The sequence below is a fragment of the Apium graveolens genome, chromosome 8, assembly GCF_009905375.1.
Source record: "Apium graveolens cultivar Ventura chromosome 8, ASM990537v1, whole genome shotgun sequence".
Taxonomy (NCBI): domain Eukaryota; kingdom Viridiplantae; phylum Streptophyta; class Magnoliopsida; order Apiales; family Apiaceae; genus Apium; species Apium graveolens.
Window position 1 is genome coordinate 129,703,518 of NC_133654.1, and position 16,282 is coordinate 129,719,799.

The 16,282-nt window shown below is 34.4% G+C and overlaps 1 non-coding gene across 1 annotated transcript; it reads right to left on the reverse strand.

Annotated features, from left to right (window-relative positions):
• Positions 1–756: 756 nt before the first annotated feature.
• On the reverse strand, positions 757–863 carry LOC141682369 (small nucleolar RNA R71). The gene has a single exon (XR_012559770.1). It is a non-coding gene; the product is annotated as a small nucleolar RNA R71 (small nucleolar RNA).
• Between the last annotated feature and the right edge of the window lie 15,419 nt (positions 864–16,282).

A 16,282-nucleotide genomic window follows, 5' to 3' on the forward strand; every position in this document is an offset into this window, starting at 1 on the left:
AATTACCTAGTTGCCCTTGATTTTGTGTGGTTAATATTCCACCACATTTCCTTCCCTCTTATGTCATGCTTGCATCATCCTCATGATGTCATCCTCCCCTCCTTGTCCTCTTCTCATTGGTTGGGTGACATCATCCTCTCTAATCCCTTTGATTAACTTCCTAATTGTTTGCCTAATGACCGCTGATCTGTTATACGGTTCGCTTAACTTTCGTTTTCGTTTATCGTTTGAGGGATCATACCCGGGATCTTATTACTTAGGTTCCCTTAACCTTTCTCAATACATTATATTCCTTTTTATGATCCTCTCTTATAATCCTTTAATTTAAATCCTTTTTATTCTGTTACCTTTTTCTCAATTCTTTCCGTATCTAGTGGATTTCCGGGAAAAATCAAAGTGTTCGGAAATTGGATTCTGACGATCTTTACATACACTTATATACCACATAGAGTACTAATAATATCCCAGAAGATCAATAACAGAACCCCTACGTAGTGTGGCATGAAAAGTTTTCTCATTCAGCAAAAACACTATTCATAAGGGTTTCAAAAATTTCCCAAAAATTGGGGTTATTACAGTGACACTTTCAAGTTCAAGGATGTGACTGAAGATGCTATAAAGCTGCGACTCTTCCCATTTTCTCTGAGGGATAAAGCGAAGTGCTGGTTAAATTCTCTACCTTCAGGGTCTATCACCAGATGGGAGAATCTTGCTCAAACGTTTCTCACTAAATTCTTTCCTATGGTGAAGACTGTTGCAATCAGGAATGCTCTTACTCAGTTTGCTCAACAAACTGGAGAATCTCTATGTGAGGCTTGGGATCGATACAAGGAGATGCTAAGGAAGTGCTCACACCATGGCATGCCTGATTGGATGATTATAAACTGTTTCTACAATGGTTTAGGCGCACAATCTAGACATATGCTTGATGCAGCATCTGGTGGAGCCTTATGGGCTAAAAGTTAAAATGAAGCTTATGAGTTGATTGAGCTAATGGCAGCTAATGAATACCAGAATCCTACGCACATAATGTTGCAAGGCAAAGTAGCAGGAATACTGAAAGTGGATACAGCTACTGTTATAGCTGCTCAACTTCAAGTTTTAACGATGAAAGTGGACACTTTGACTAATTATGGAGTTAATCAAATTACTAGTGTTTGTGAGCTGTGTGCGGAGGCACATTAAACTGAGCAGTGTGCTATTTTTAGCGAATCGGCTCAATTTGTGAACAACTTTCAGAGATCACAGCAACAAGCTCCAACCACTTATTGTAATATCCCATATTTTCAAATGTTATTATTATAATTATTTGGAATTATTTATGTGAATTTTGGTGAATTATCTGATAATTGGAATTGATGTTTGGGTGTTTATATGTGATATTATTTGAGTATTTGAATTATTATATGTCCAGAATAAAATTTAGATAATTATGATATTTTTCTGGTAATTGTTGGACTGTTAGATGATTTTATAATGATTTATGTATTTATTATTTATTTTCAGAATAATTACAAAATTATTTTTAAAGCCGGTAACCTTCCAACTTTAATCGTTTTTTGCGTTTTTACAACCTAAAACTCTTCCGAAAACTCCTTCCTAACCTAATCTGGTAATTCCGGACATTTTCCGTGTTTTAACTTTTTCAATCTGGATTACGGTTTGACCCGTACGCGTCCCAGCGTAATATTTTCGATACGATAATCGTTTTGATAGATCAACAAAAAACCCGTATTCTCGAAAGACGGGATATTTTACATTATTCTCGTATAAAGTGTTTTATAAGAAGCTCGGTTTTGATAATTATTCAAATGTGATATTAAATTGTATCGTTTTATAGTTACTTAGCTACTAAGTAATGTATTTTCGGATCTGATATGAACCAATATTATACTTGTTACGTGTTTGAGATGCATTAATATGAATCGATCCGTAATTTGGACGCGTTCTTATTTGTGTCTTTATCGAGTTACTCGTTTTATCTCGTTTTATGTGTGTTGAATGTGTTTTATGTATTTTCGGGGTTTTCTGTTAATTTAGGAATCGTTTCTGTTTTAAAAAATAATAAACGGACCGGGACCCCACCGGGACGTCAAACCCCACAAAATCTGGGTTTTTATTTTTATAAAATTATACGTATTTCAAATATCCAGTATTTCTGCATTTTCGAATTATTCGCAAATTTTAGGGAATTTTGATACAAATTCTATATTCTACTGTTTTTAAAATTATTCCCCCGTAATTATTATTTTGCCTAATTATTTTAATTAGGGGATAAAAACACCCTTAATTTGTTTTATAGTATTAAAATTTTTGTAAAATATAAATAGTTGCTGATTTTAATTATTTCATTTTTATTTGTATAAAAATTTCAGAAAAATAGAATGATTAAGAACATGTCTTGGGGGTAAAATGTTATCCTTAAACTTTGATTGATGATTCCAGGAGCTGTATTGATCTGTTTTTTACACTCAAATAGCCGATGTGAAGCCTGTTCAACCCTCTTCCTGTTGATATCAGTACCGTAATCTGAGGTGTAGTTTTGTGAGAAATCGAATTTTTAATTCTTGTTCTTGGAAATCGTTTTTTTTATTTCTGCTAATTGTTGACTGTTTTTGAGATTGTGAATAGCTTTAAAAGGATCAGGAGGATCAATTCTAGTACTTATATTGGATTTTTGGGTGCTAAATAATGATATTCGAAGTTATCATTTTGTGGATTTTTTAAAGTTGATTTTCTGAGTTTTGATGGATTGATTGATGTTATTGATAAAACGAGTGTGTTGTGCAGTTAATCAGCTTCGATTTCATGTGTAAAACTTTAAGTTTCGTCAAGTTTTGCGGGTTTTGGGTTAGCCGGTCTCTTTTCCGATCGAGTTCGCCGGATTTCGGCTTGAGCTCGTCGGAAAAGACGACCTGGGGACTGTGTTGCTAGATGCTTCGTTTCCTGAATGGTTGGGTTGATTTGTAAGCAATTAGGTGGATACACTGAATTTGGTTGTGTGTTTTGGCTAGGGGAAATCAGTTGCCAAAATCCGGCAGAAGTCACCGGATTCTAGGCTCAACCCAGTTTCCGGTTGGCTTCGACCCGACCCGACAACTAGTTCTTCAGGACCTGTTTCTGGGGATTAATCCGACCCGGTTTTGATTCAAAATGCCCCTTCTCTGTTTTCCCAAACCTGTTTGTGCATTTTCTGTTTTAAAATTTATTTCAAAATTATTTATTTTATTTTCAAAAATCAAGTACTTATCATTTTTAATCCTAAAAATAATTTCCTTAATTATTTTAAATTCCTAAAATTATTTCTTTTATTATTTTCAAAAATCCATATTTGTTTTAATTATTTATAATTTATTTTAATTAATTATTTATAGATTTAATTAGTTGATTAATTTATTTAATCAATTAATTTTATTTATAAATAGTTAAATAAAATACAATTATTTATAATTAACTTAAATAATTCCTAAAAAAAATTAAGCTTTTAAAAATTATATTTTGGCATTTAAAAATCAATTAATATTATTATTAATTGATTTATTCTCATTTAATTTTTATTTTATTCGTAATAAATAAAACGTTCATCCGTTTGATATGAAACGAACGCGTACAGACTCAGAAAAATATTCCGCTTTCAATTAAAATACTTTCGAGACCCAAATCCTTTTTGTTTCGAAAGGTCTCTTATTTTACGAATCATTCTGAGTCGATTATTGATCGATAAATCATATTTTGACCCGATTTCAGTTTTAAACGTACCGAGTCGAACCTTTTGACGAATTGAGTCATGTGTGATATGAATTATGTGATACGTGGATTATGTGATTACGTGTTATATGAATTACGTGTGTACTGTGGTCAATGGCTTGTGGTTGACTGTCCTCTTTATGTGTGGGCTATCGTATGGGTAGACGATAGGATTTTGACGCGCAGTTCGTCGAGTAATTATCGTTTAAGCGATTAAATTTGTATCTTTTAATTATAGATGCGAGTCTTTCAAGACGATCAGAATCAGATGAAATGGATGAAGACTAAAGCTGAATAGTATGGAATAATGAAGTGCAGCACTACATGAGCAGCATGCCAAAGGATTAATAGAATAAAGACGGTGATATTTTGAGACAGAATATCATAATCGACGTATCATTGCGAGTGTGACTAACTGCTAAATCTCCAAGGCAAGTATTTTTATCATCACTTAATGTTCAAGTGATATTTATCTTGAATCCTATCATGCAAGTATTGATTTCCGTATTCTCAGCTCAAAATAGATAAATGTTTTACATATCGCTGAATTAAATGATTCTGTTTATGCAAGTATTCTTCTGCTATTCTATGATCAGAATAGCTAAGTGATTTTACTTATCAAATTACTGGATTTGTAAATGTTTTGTATTTTGAGAAAGATGATTTTGTTGCGAGTATTCCTGCCCAAGTGAATGGGGGAATAAAAATTATTTAGGATGTCGAAGGATTCGGCTCCTTTTTCAATAAAAGGGTTTTTAAGATTGGAATGGTTACTGGTTACTGGTTATTGGTTACAGCGTAGGTGATCGAGATATCGGTCCAGCTGTAATATCTTTTAAGGCTAGTTATGCCTTTTTTGGCGCCCTATAGGTACCGTATGTCTTCGGGATACGGGTAGTACCTATATTTACGGTATGGCTGCGAGATACCGGTGTTGTTTCACGACTGATCATCGGGAACAACATGAAATATTATTGGTTCTAATATAAATTGATATCTAAATTTCTTTATTGTTTTGATAATCATAGAATAAATGATTTATCAACTGATTCTGTTTTGGATTAAAAGTACTGATTATGTTTTGGATTAAAAGTGGATTGCGGTTTTGATTCAATTTCTGATTTATGCTGATACTTACGTTGTTGTTAAATATCAAAGGTGGTATTACTATAGATGATTGATGTTGACTTCATTATGGAATGTTGTTAGCATCAAAGTTCGTATTGATATCTAATTTGATATGACAGCAACATAAGTATTAATATCAAGAGTTCGGTTTTGAGTAAAGTTTATGATTCAATCCATAATCATTGTTTCATGTTATTGTGGTTTACGATATTTCCGTAAACATTGTTTTACGAGTTTTATTCTCGTCAAGATTCAAAATATTGCTGAAGCATTTCGCTCAAAAATATTAAAATGGTTTTGAATACAATTAAGGAATCAATTCTGGGGTTCCTCAACACTAAAATTTTATGATTCAGCAATTATGATTTTTAAATATTATGCGCTGATGCAGATGTCGGTTTTAAATCAAAATGACCCTATATTTGCTATAATGAACTTGCTGAGCATTTCTTCCGCTCATACTTGCCTGTTTATAAATTTAACCTCCAGTGAGGATTAGCTTGCGCTATTTAGCTGTGTAATTCGAGGAAGCAAAGAAGAAGCTTTTGGAAGGTGGTTGGTCCAGGTTTTGCGAATTAATGTAAGTTCTTTTGTGTAAAGTTGTTTATATTATATTATATTATAGTTGTGTATATTATTTGGGCCTAGTATACTTCATTTTGAAGTTATACTAGTGGGTTTAGTTTTGAGTTGGAATTTATTGAAAAGAGTTTTAAAAGAAGGTGAAAAAAATTTATTTGTGGAATTTGGATATTTTGTTTCTAGAACTGTAACCTTAAAAGATCTTGGATTAGTTTGGGGTCATTTTTTCTAAATACCTTCCGCTGGCATTTAATTATTAATTAAACAGGTTGATTTGGATTGAGGTTTCATAGTGATGACCAAATCCTCTGACCCCGGATTTGGGGGCGTTACAGGTTAGTATCAGAGCTGAGGTTATAGTAAACTAGAAACGAGAGTGTGTAGGAGTGTGTATAGCTATGTGAGGACGTTTGAGCTCATATCGAGTTCCTGTTGGACTATTGGATATAGTACCAACGAGTAAGCTACGATTGGCGTATTCATTTGAGATGGTTGTGTTGAGCTGGATAGAACTCATATCAGCTGCGAATATCTATTGTGGAATCTTTCGAGGCTACTACGATTTGACGACGACAAAGATTCTCGATATCCTCAAAACATGAAGAAGTATCTAGAATCGGATGACGAGTCAACAGAAGAGTTCAAATAGAAGATAAATATTAAGACTTTGGCAATACCTTCTCTTTCTATAATTTCTTTTGACCTCTCTCAAAAGAGGTATATGTTAAAGGATATATTCCCTAACACTCGTTTAATCATTTTGTTATAGAATCTTATTTTCTGGATTTCATTTTTCTCCAGAAATATCAGCTTTGAAATCTTTTCAATTTTATTCATTTGATTTTGAATTCCTTTGATATTCTTTAATTCTGACTGAGATGAACAACCCTAACTATAGGGGACACAAGGTATATTTGTCTGTGTGATAGGATTTGGATGGGACGCCATCACTTGTGTGTGTTGTGACTACAAAAAGGTTAACAACCTTTAGTAGTGTCTTAATTTGGACACGCAATACCAAGTTCATTTGATCATATTGATCTCTCAGTTATTCTTTTATTTCAACAATATTTTTCTCAAATTCAGATTTTGGTTCCGTTATGATATCAAATTCTTTTCTTTTTAAAATTCCATGATTTTATCATCCCAAACATTCGAAGGTATGCCAATCAAGTTAAGCTTAGTTATCCTGGTTGAGTCAAAGTAAGGCTATGTGATGGGATTACCAACAGCAACAATGGATTGCAATATGATTAAAATATCAGTGGCATATACCGAAGTCGGTCTGTTTCTTTATTTCTCTCTCTTTATCTATCTCTCTCTTTCTTTTCTTTCTCTTTATCTTTCTCTCTATTCTTCTTTCTCGCGATCAGTAAAAGTGATTCTATTGAGGAATTGGTCAAAGGATGTAGACGGAATAGTGGTACACAGTGAAGCTCCTGTAAAAGTTTTATTATACAAGGAATACAAGATTTGTTTGAGATTATGGAAAATTGAGATTATTTGGAAATGGAAAGTTGGCTAGAAGATCCCTTAGTGCTTTCTTCTACTGATTCCGAGGACAGAATCCTTATAAGGGGGGTAGAGTGTACTATCCCATATTTTCAAATATTATTATTATAATTATTTGGAATTATTTATGTGAATTTTATGTGAATTTTGGTGAATTATCTGATAATTGAAATTGATGTTTGGGTGTTTATATGTGATATTATTTGAGTATTTGAATTATTATATGTCCAGAATAAAATTTAGATAATTGTGATATTTTTCTAGTAATTTTTGGACTGTTAGATGATTTTATAATGATTTATGTATTTATTAATTATTTTCAGAATAATTACAAAATTATTTTATAAAGCCGGGAATCTTCCAACTTCAATCGTTTTTTGCGTTTTTACAACCTGAAACTCTTCCGAAAACTCCTTGTTAACCTAATCTGGTAATTCCGGACATTTTCCGTGTTTTAACTTTTTCAATCCGGATTACGGTTTGACCCGTACGCGTCCTAGCATAATATTTTCGATACGATAATCGTTTTGATAGATCAATAAAAACCGTATTCTCGAAAGACGGGATATTTTACATTATTCTCGTATAAAGTGTTTTATAAGAAGCTCGGTTTTGATAATTATTCAAATGTGATATTAAATTGTATCGTTTTATAGTTACTTAGCAACTAAGTAATCTATTTTCGGATCCGATATGAACCAATATTATACTTGTTACGTGTTTGAGATGCATTAGTATGAATCGATCCGTAATTTGGACGCGTTCTTATTTGTGTCTTTATCGAGTTACTCGTTTTATCTCATTTTATGTGTGTTGAATGTGTTTTATGTATTTTCGGGGTTTTCTGTTAATTTAGGAATCGTTTATGTTTTAAAAAAAATAAACGGATCGGGACCCCACCGGGACGTCAAACCCCACAAAATCTGGGTTTTTTATTTTTATAAAATTATACATATTTCAAATACCCAGTATTTCTGCATTTTCGAATTATTCGCAAATTTTGGGGAATTTTGATACAAATTCTATATTCTACTGTTTTTAAAATTATTCCCCCGTAATTATTATTTTGGGGCCTAATTATTTTAATTGGGGGATAAAAACACCCTTAATATGTTTTAAAGTATTAATTTTTTTGTAAAATATAAATAGTTGCTGATTTTAATTATTTCATTTTTATTTGTATAAATATTTCAGAAATTGTTAGATATATTTGATAATGTCATGGATAATGTGATTTATGTTTAGTTTTCAGATCATACTTAAACAGGATAAATCAGTACTTACTAGAAGTCAGGACTTAAGGATATCAGTACTTATATTATCAGGAGATAATTATCAGAAGATGGATATCAGAACTTAAGTACTGAAGGACGTTCAGATAAGGAAGGCAGCTGGTTAAAGGAAAGAAGATCGAGACAAACATAAGAAGAGATATGCATGAAGATGGAATTCTATGAAGAATAGAACACTTGGAAGAAAAGATATCTGATTGATATATTTTAGGAAGCAGAATTATATTCCATATCAATTAGCGATTATCTTGTAACTATGTAGTATATAAACACAGACATCGGGTTTACACTATAAGTGTTATCACAATCGAGAAGATTATTCATTGTAACCCTAGCAGCTCTCGTGATATTTGTTCATCACTGAGAGAGAACAGTTCCATACTGTAACAGAGTTTATTGTTTTAAATAAAGTTTGTTTTCTATTACTTGAGTTATTAAAGTTCGATTTGATTGTGCTATACACTGTATTCACCCCCCCCCCTCTACAGTGTGTGTGTGACCTAACAAGTGGTATCAGAGCCTATCTGTTAACACACAAACAGTTTAAGATCCAAACACAATCATGTCTGAAGCAGAAATTCCAACTAAGCCCACCAAAGCTGAAGAACCTCCAAAGACACAAATTCAAAGCCGATATGAGACTATTAGAGTTCCCATATTGAGACCATATGAATATGCCATATGGAAAGTGAGGATGACCATGTTTCTGGAAGCTACAGATCCAGAATATCTTGATAGAATCAAGGAAGGGCCTCACAAACCAACCAAGCTCGCTATTGCAGTTGCAGGTGAAGCAACAAAGTCTGTACCAAAGGAGAAGAGTGATTACACTGCTGAAGATATCACATCAATTGCTAAGGATGCTAAGGTACGACACTTACTACATAGTGCTATTGATAATGTAATGTGAAACAGGGTAATAAACTGCAAGACTGCAAAGGAGATATGGGATGCCTTGGAAACAAGATGTCAAGGAACGAATATGATTAAAAAGAACAGGAAGACAATACTCACTCAAGAGTATGAACACTTTGACTCAAAGGCTAATGAGTCATTGACTGATTTATATGATAGATTTGTCAAACTCTTGAATGATTTGTCACTGGTTAATAAGGAGTATGATCTTGAAGATTCAAACCTTAAATTTCTGTTAGCTCTTCCTGAATGCTGGGATTTGAAGGCAACAACAATAAGAGACAACTATAATCTTGATTAAACAACTCTTGATGAAATTTATGGAATGCTCAAGACTCATGAACTTGAGATGGAACAAAGAAGCAAGAGGAAAGGAGGAAAGTCAAGGATAGTTGCTCTTAAGGCTGAAGAAGAATCCCCCAAGGCAGCTACCTCAAGGAAAGACAAGGGTAAAGCTCTCTTCACAAAGTCTGATACTGAGTCATCAAGTTCTGAAAGTGATGATGACTCGGAATCTGAAAGCTTACATAAGACGGATGCTGATGAAGAGATGATGAAGCTGTGTGCTCTTATGGTGAAAGGGATCACAAAGATTGCATACAGGAAGTTCAGGAAGGGAAAGAAGTTTTCCAGGAAAGGCACAAGTTCTGATAAGAAGAATTTCAGAAAATCTGAGGGAAAAGGAGGAAAGTCTGACAGAGGAGATTATACAAATGTCAAATGCTACAACTGTGGTGAGAAAGGCCACATATCTCCTGATTGCAAGAAAGTGAAGAGTGACAAAGGCAAGGCTCTTGTCACACAGAAGAAAAGTTGGACAGACACCTCAGATTCTGAAAGTGAGGAGAATTATGCCTTGATGGCAAATGCTAATAAGGCAAGTGCTGAAAGCAGTTCTGAAGCTGCTGAATTAAAGGTACCTCAAACTACTTATGCCTTTCATACTGATGATATTAATGAGTTGAAAAGATATCTTAAAACCATGTTCATTAGTTATAGAGATCAAACTTTAACATATGAAAGATTAACTTCTGAAAATCTTGCTTGCAAAAAGAGGAATGATTATTTAGAAAAAGAATTAGTCATGTTCCATCAAACTCAGAAAGATAGAGATGATGCTTTCTATGTTAGGGATGAAGTACTTAAAATGAATGAATCTCTAAAAGCTGAGTTAGAAAAGGAAAGAGAGATTATTAGGACTTGGACTAACTCTGGCAGAACGACTCAGAATTTATTAAGTAGTGAAAACTGGAAAGAGGGCTTAGGTTATGGAGAGGATAAGAATGATAAAGGAACTGTAGATATTAAGCCTGTAGTTGTTAAACAAAAACCAAAGTTAAAACCTGTTAAGTTTGTAGCTGTAAAGTCTGATAAGGAGAAATCAGAAGTTAAAAAGGAATTAACTTCTGACAAACTAAAACAGGAAAAGACAACTGAAGTAAATGTGGGCTTAATGACAAAAAAGCAGCTTAGGCATAAGCTGAAAGATGTTAAGAATGCAAACAAGGTAAAATCACCTAGGAAAAATAGGAATGGAAAGGAAGGTGTGAATAAAAGTAATAATTATAAGCCTGTTCCTGAGGCTCCTAGTAAAACGTGTCATAACTATGGAAGTTCTAACCATCTGTCTTCTTTTTGCAGGAAGAATAAGAACATAAACTCCTTACCTTCAAAGTCAGGAGTTAAGAGTCAGTCTGTTAGATATAAGCCACAAAATCCTTATTTTTATTGTGGTAGTTTATGGCATTCCATTTATACTTGTAAGGAATATCATAGTTTGTACTATGATTATTATCAAATAAAACCTTCTTTAAAGAAAGTTACCATTGTTCCTTCTAGTGTAAGTTCTGATTCAAAGTCTGATAGTGTAAATTCTGATAAGAAAAGTGTTAACATAAACTCTGATGCTAAATCCGCTGCAAATGTTAACAGACTTAATAAGGCCAAAGGATCCAAGCATGTCTGGGTCCTTAAAACTAATCATTAGTGGTCTTTGTGATTGCAGGGCAACAGGAAAAACATCCTAGTTCTGGACAGTGGATGTTCAGGACATATGACTTGAAATAAAGCCCTGCTATCAGACTTTATGGAGAAGGCTGGCCCAAGTGTTTCTTATGGAGATGGAAACATTGGAAAAACATTGGGATATGGCAATATCAATCTTGGGAATGTCATCATTAAGGAAGTAGCTCTGGTCTCAGGACTTAAACACAATCTGCTGAGTGTCAGTCAAATCTGTGACAGAGGTTATCATGTGGATTTCTTTGAAGAACACTGTGAAGTTGTAAGTAAATCTACAGGAAAAGTTGTTCTGAAAGGATACAGGCGTGGTAACATCTATGAAGCCAAGCTTTCAACAAGTACTGATGGTTCTGCAATCTGTCTGATGAGTAGAGCATCAATTGAAGAAAGCTGGAATTGGCACAAGAAACTCTCTCATTTAAATTTCAACAATATAAATGAGTTGGTCAAGAAAAATCTTGTGAGAGGACTGCCAAAGTCAGTATTTGCTCCTGATGGACTTTGTGATTCTTGTCAGAAGGCCAAACAAAGAAAATCTTCATTCAAGAGCAAGACTGAATCATCAATTCTTTAGCCTTATCACCTACTACATGTTGATCTATTTGGTCTAGTAAATGTCATGTCTATTGCAAAGAAGAAATATGCTATGGTCATAGTGGATGAGTTCACCAGATACACATGGGTGTATTTCTTGCACATAAAAAGTGAAACTGCATCGCTATTGATTGATCATGTCAAGCAACTGGATAAATTGGTCAAAGACTCAGTGAAGATAATAAGAAGTGATAACGGTACTGAGTTCAAAAATTTGATAATGGAAGAGTTCTGCAAAAACCATGGAATCAAGCAGGAATTCTCTGCTCCTAGAACTCCACAGCAAAATGGAGTTGTTGAAAGAAAGAATAGAACTCTTGTGGAAGCTGCACGTACAATCCTTGATGAAGCAAAGCTTCCAACCTATTTATGGGCTCAAGCTGTGCAGACTGCTTGTTTTACTCAGAATGCAACACTCATTAACAAGCAAGGAAAGACACCATATGAGATAGTGAAGAAAAAGAATCCAAATCTGAAGTATTTTCATGTATTTGAATGCAAGTGTTTTGTTCTTAAGATTCATCCTGAACAGCTATCCAAATTTGATCTAAAAGCTGATGAAGGAATCTTTGTTGGATATCCACTTTCCATAAAAGCCTTCAGAGTCTATAACTTGAGAACAAGAGTGGTCATGGAATCTATCAATGTCTCTTTTGATGATAAGAGGACTTGAAGATTTTATTGATCATGATCAGCTGAGATTTGAAAATGAAGACTCAAATTCTGATACTGAAAATCCTGACAATCTAAATCCTAATACTGCAAACTCTAATGGATTAAACTCTGATGTTATTGAAACCGTGGTGACTACGCCAAAGAAAGATGCACCTATGCAGGGGGAGCTTACTCAAGATATAACCACATCTCAAGAAGCATCAGAACATACATCTGGCTCTTCAAGTTCTGATTTGTCAAGTTCTGATAAGCCAAGTTCTGATAGTTCTGAAAATCTAAATTCTGAAGAATCCAACTCAGAGAGCATAGTTTCAGGGGGAGCATCGGAAAAAGTTAATGAAGACAGCATGGATCATGGGGGAGCATCCAGTTCTAGAGAAAACCTTCCATCTGCAAGGAAGTGGACTAAATCACATACAGCTGATTTGATAATTGGAAATCCTGATGCAGGTGTCAGAACTAGAACAGCTACTTCAAGTGAATGTCTTTACAATTCTTTTCTTTCTCAGACTGAACCAAAGAAAGTGGAAAAAGCTCTTCAAGATGCTGATTGGGTGCAAGCAATGCAGGAAGAGTTAAATAAATTTGAAAGAAACAAAGTCTGGACCCTAGTGCCAAGACCAAAGAACAGATCTGTTGTTGGTACAAAGTGGGAATTCAGAAACAAAACTGATAGTGATGGCATAATTACAAGGAATAAGGCAAGGCTGGTTGGAAAAGGATATTCTCAACAGGAGGGAATTGATTATGATGAAACATTTACACCAGTTGCTAGATTGGAAGCCATAAGGATATTTTTGGCTTATGTTGCTTACAAAAAGTTTACTGTCTTTCAAATGGATGTGAAAAGTGCTTTTCTCAATGGAGAATTGGAGGAAGAAGTATATGTTGAACAACCTCCAGGCTTTGTAGATTCCAAATATCCAGATTATGTCTACAGGCTTGATAAAGCACTTTATGGACTTAAGCAAGCTCCAAGAGCATGGTATGAGACTTTAGCTCAGTTTCTTCTGGAAAGTGGATTTAACGGAGGAACAATAGACAAAACACTGTTCTACCTCAACCATGGAAAGGACTTACTTCTGGTCCAGATTTATGTTGATGATATCATTTTTGGTTCTACAAATGACCGACTTTGCAAGAAGTTTGCCAAACTGATGCAGTCAAGATATCAAATGAGTATGATGGGGGAACTTAGCTATTTTCTGGGCCTTCAAGTCAAGCAGAATGAAAAAGGCACTTTTATTTGTCAAACTAAGTACACCAGAAATTTGCTGAAGAAATTTGGAATGCAAGATTGTTCAAGTGCATCCACTCCCATGGCCACTGCAAAAAAACTGGATAAGGATACTGGTAAATCAGTAGATATTACTGATTACAGAGGTATGATTGGCTCACTACTCTATCTACCTGCTAGTAGACCTGATATCATGTATGCTACCTGTCTTTGTGCAAGATTTCAAGCTGATCCAAGAGAACCTCACTTAACAGCTGTGAAAAGAATTTTCAAGTATCTTAAGGGAACAGCTGATCTTGGATTGTGGTATCCCAGAGAATCAGATTTTAAACTAATAGGTTACTCAGATGCAGATTTTGCAGGTTGCAAAATTGACAGGAAAAGCACAAGTGGAAGCTGCCAATTTCTTGGAGGCAGACTGGTTTCTTGGTTTAGCAAGAAACAAAAGTCAATTTCCACATTAACTGCGGAAGCAGAGTACATTGCTGCTGGAAGCTGTTGTGCACAGATTCTTTGGATGAAGAATCAGTTACTGGATTATAGGTTAACATATTTTAAAATCCCTATTTACTGTGATAATCAAAGTGTTATTGCTATGACAGGTAATCCAGTTCAACACTCAATGACAAAACACATCAGCATCAGGTACCACTTCATAAGGGAACATATGGATGAAGGTACAGTGGAATTGCACTTTGTTCCAACAGATCAACAACTAGCAGATATCTTCACAAAACCACTGTGTGAAGCTACTTTTACAAGATTGGTAAATGAACTTGGAATGGTTTCAGGTTATTTCTCTAAATCTGCTTAGTTTTGTTCTGATGCATCAGACTTTATGCTTAGTATTTACAGAAAATACTCTCTTTTTGTATTCTGTGCTTAATTGAAAATTGCTTAAGTACTGACTGTTATCTGATGTGACTTTCTAAACTCTGATAGTGATATGACTGTTTATGTAACTATTCAATCCTATGAGGATATATGTGCTAGATGATGACCTAGTAGTCTTCAATACACTAGAGATCCCATGTTAGAAGTAATTATTTTTATGGAAATCTATTGACACAAGCAAATTCTGATATTGAGCTTAGTTGAGTTTACTTTGTCTATCTTATTACTAAGTCAAAAACTAGAATAATGCTTCTCATCTGTTAAGTTCTGATGCTAGTAAATCTGTTGAATGTACTAAGTGCTGATAAACCTCACTTATCAAAAGAAAAAGAAAAAGAAACAAGGAATTAAAATCAGGTACTCCTTTGAGATCTAGAGTAAAAATGTAGAAGGGACGACCCAAGTGCATTGCTGGTATTAAGTAATATGCATCAGAAAAGCAAATAAATATTTTTTCTTGGTGACTTTTCACATTCTATGATTACTGGAGAAATACTCTAATAATAGCATAAATTCTGATAAGCAGTCGTGACTCACTTACACTGAGAAGCCACTGTAAAATGGTATTTCAAAAGATGCACAAAATTAGCACAAAACAGTTGAGGTGGACTCAAGCATGAACTCATTCAATAGTAGGCTTCAGAATAATGACAGGCTTTCAGTAAAGTTTTAGTTATGTCTTATTTCTAAGATGTACTGAAGTGAATCAGACTTTACTCTTTGTCTGATATTTAGCTTAATGCACACACTAACACTCCATATGAATGATGAAAATTATTGTGGTGATCTATGTTATTTTAGATGAACAGTTTATGTGTCAGATTGCATAAATTCTGAGGACAAGTTCTGTTTAACGTTCTGATGATTAAGTTCTGAAGAATCGATATCAGAATTTGTGTGAAGAATTACAAAGATAGGCATTCATTTTTCGAGTTAAGAAATCATGTTCTGATGACTGTTAAGTTCTGATATAAGTCTAAGTTCTGATATTAAATTCTGATCCTTTGCTTGACTTATTTGTGGATAAAATCTAAAAATAGTCTCATCTTAAATCAGAATATGTTGGGGCGGAATATTAACAGTCAATCTAATTAGGGATAGTGGTACACGTACATGCACAGTAATTTTTACTTGTTTCTTGTGCGCATTAAACCTTGTTTTACACTTCCAATGACTGTTTTTCTTCTTCCCAGTCTAGGGGGACGAGGTAGAATTATTTCTACCTGTAAGCATTAAATTTCCTTGCGTCTCCTGGCATTCTCTTGCCTATATAAACCAACACTTCACATCAGCCTACACATTATTTCTTTTCTCACAAACTCACTCTCCTTTTCTTCATACCAACACAATCATGGTCAATTACAATATGTTTTTGAACTATGAAACCTTCAACATGGAGCTGAGCTGTGAGGCATGGCAGCAGGAATGGCACGTCACTGTCATTCCTGATGAGATTTGGGGCTCGGTTCCCCTGGAGGTTCTCACCTACCTCCTGTTCTTTTACATGGACTACCATCGCCATCTGGAGCGATTGGAGGAAGAAAGGCTGGAAGCTCTCCGCCAGCAAGAGCGAATCATCAGACTCGCTATTCTTTTTGTAGAGAGTAGGAAGAAGAAATAACTTATTTTCTTCTTCCTGTTTTTCTTCATCGTCAGCTTTGCCCTGCTTCTTGAGCTAGGACAA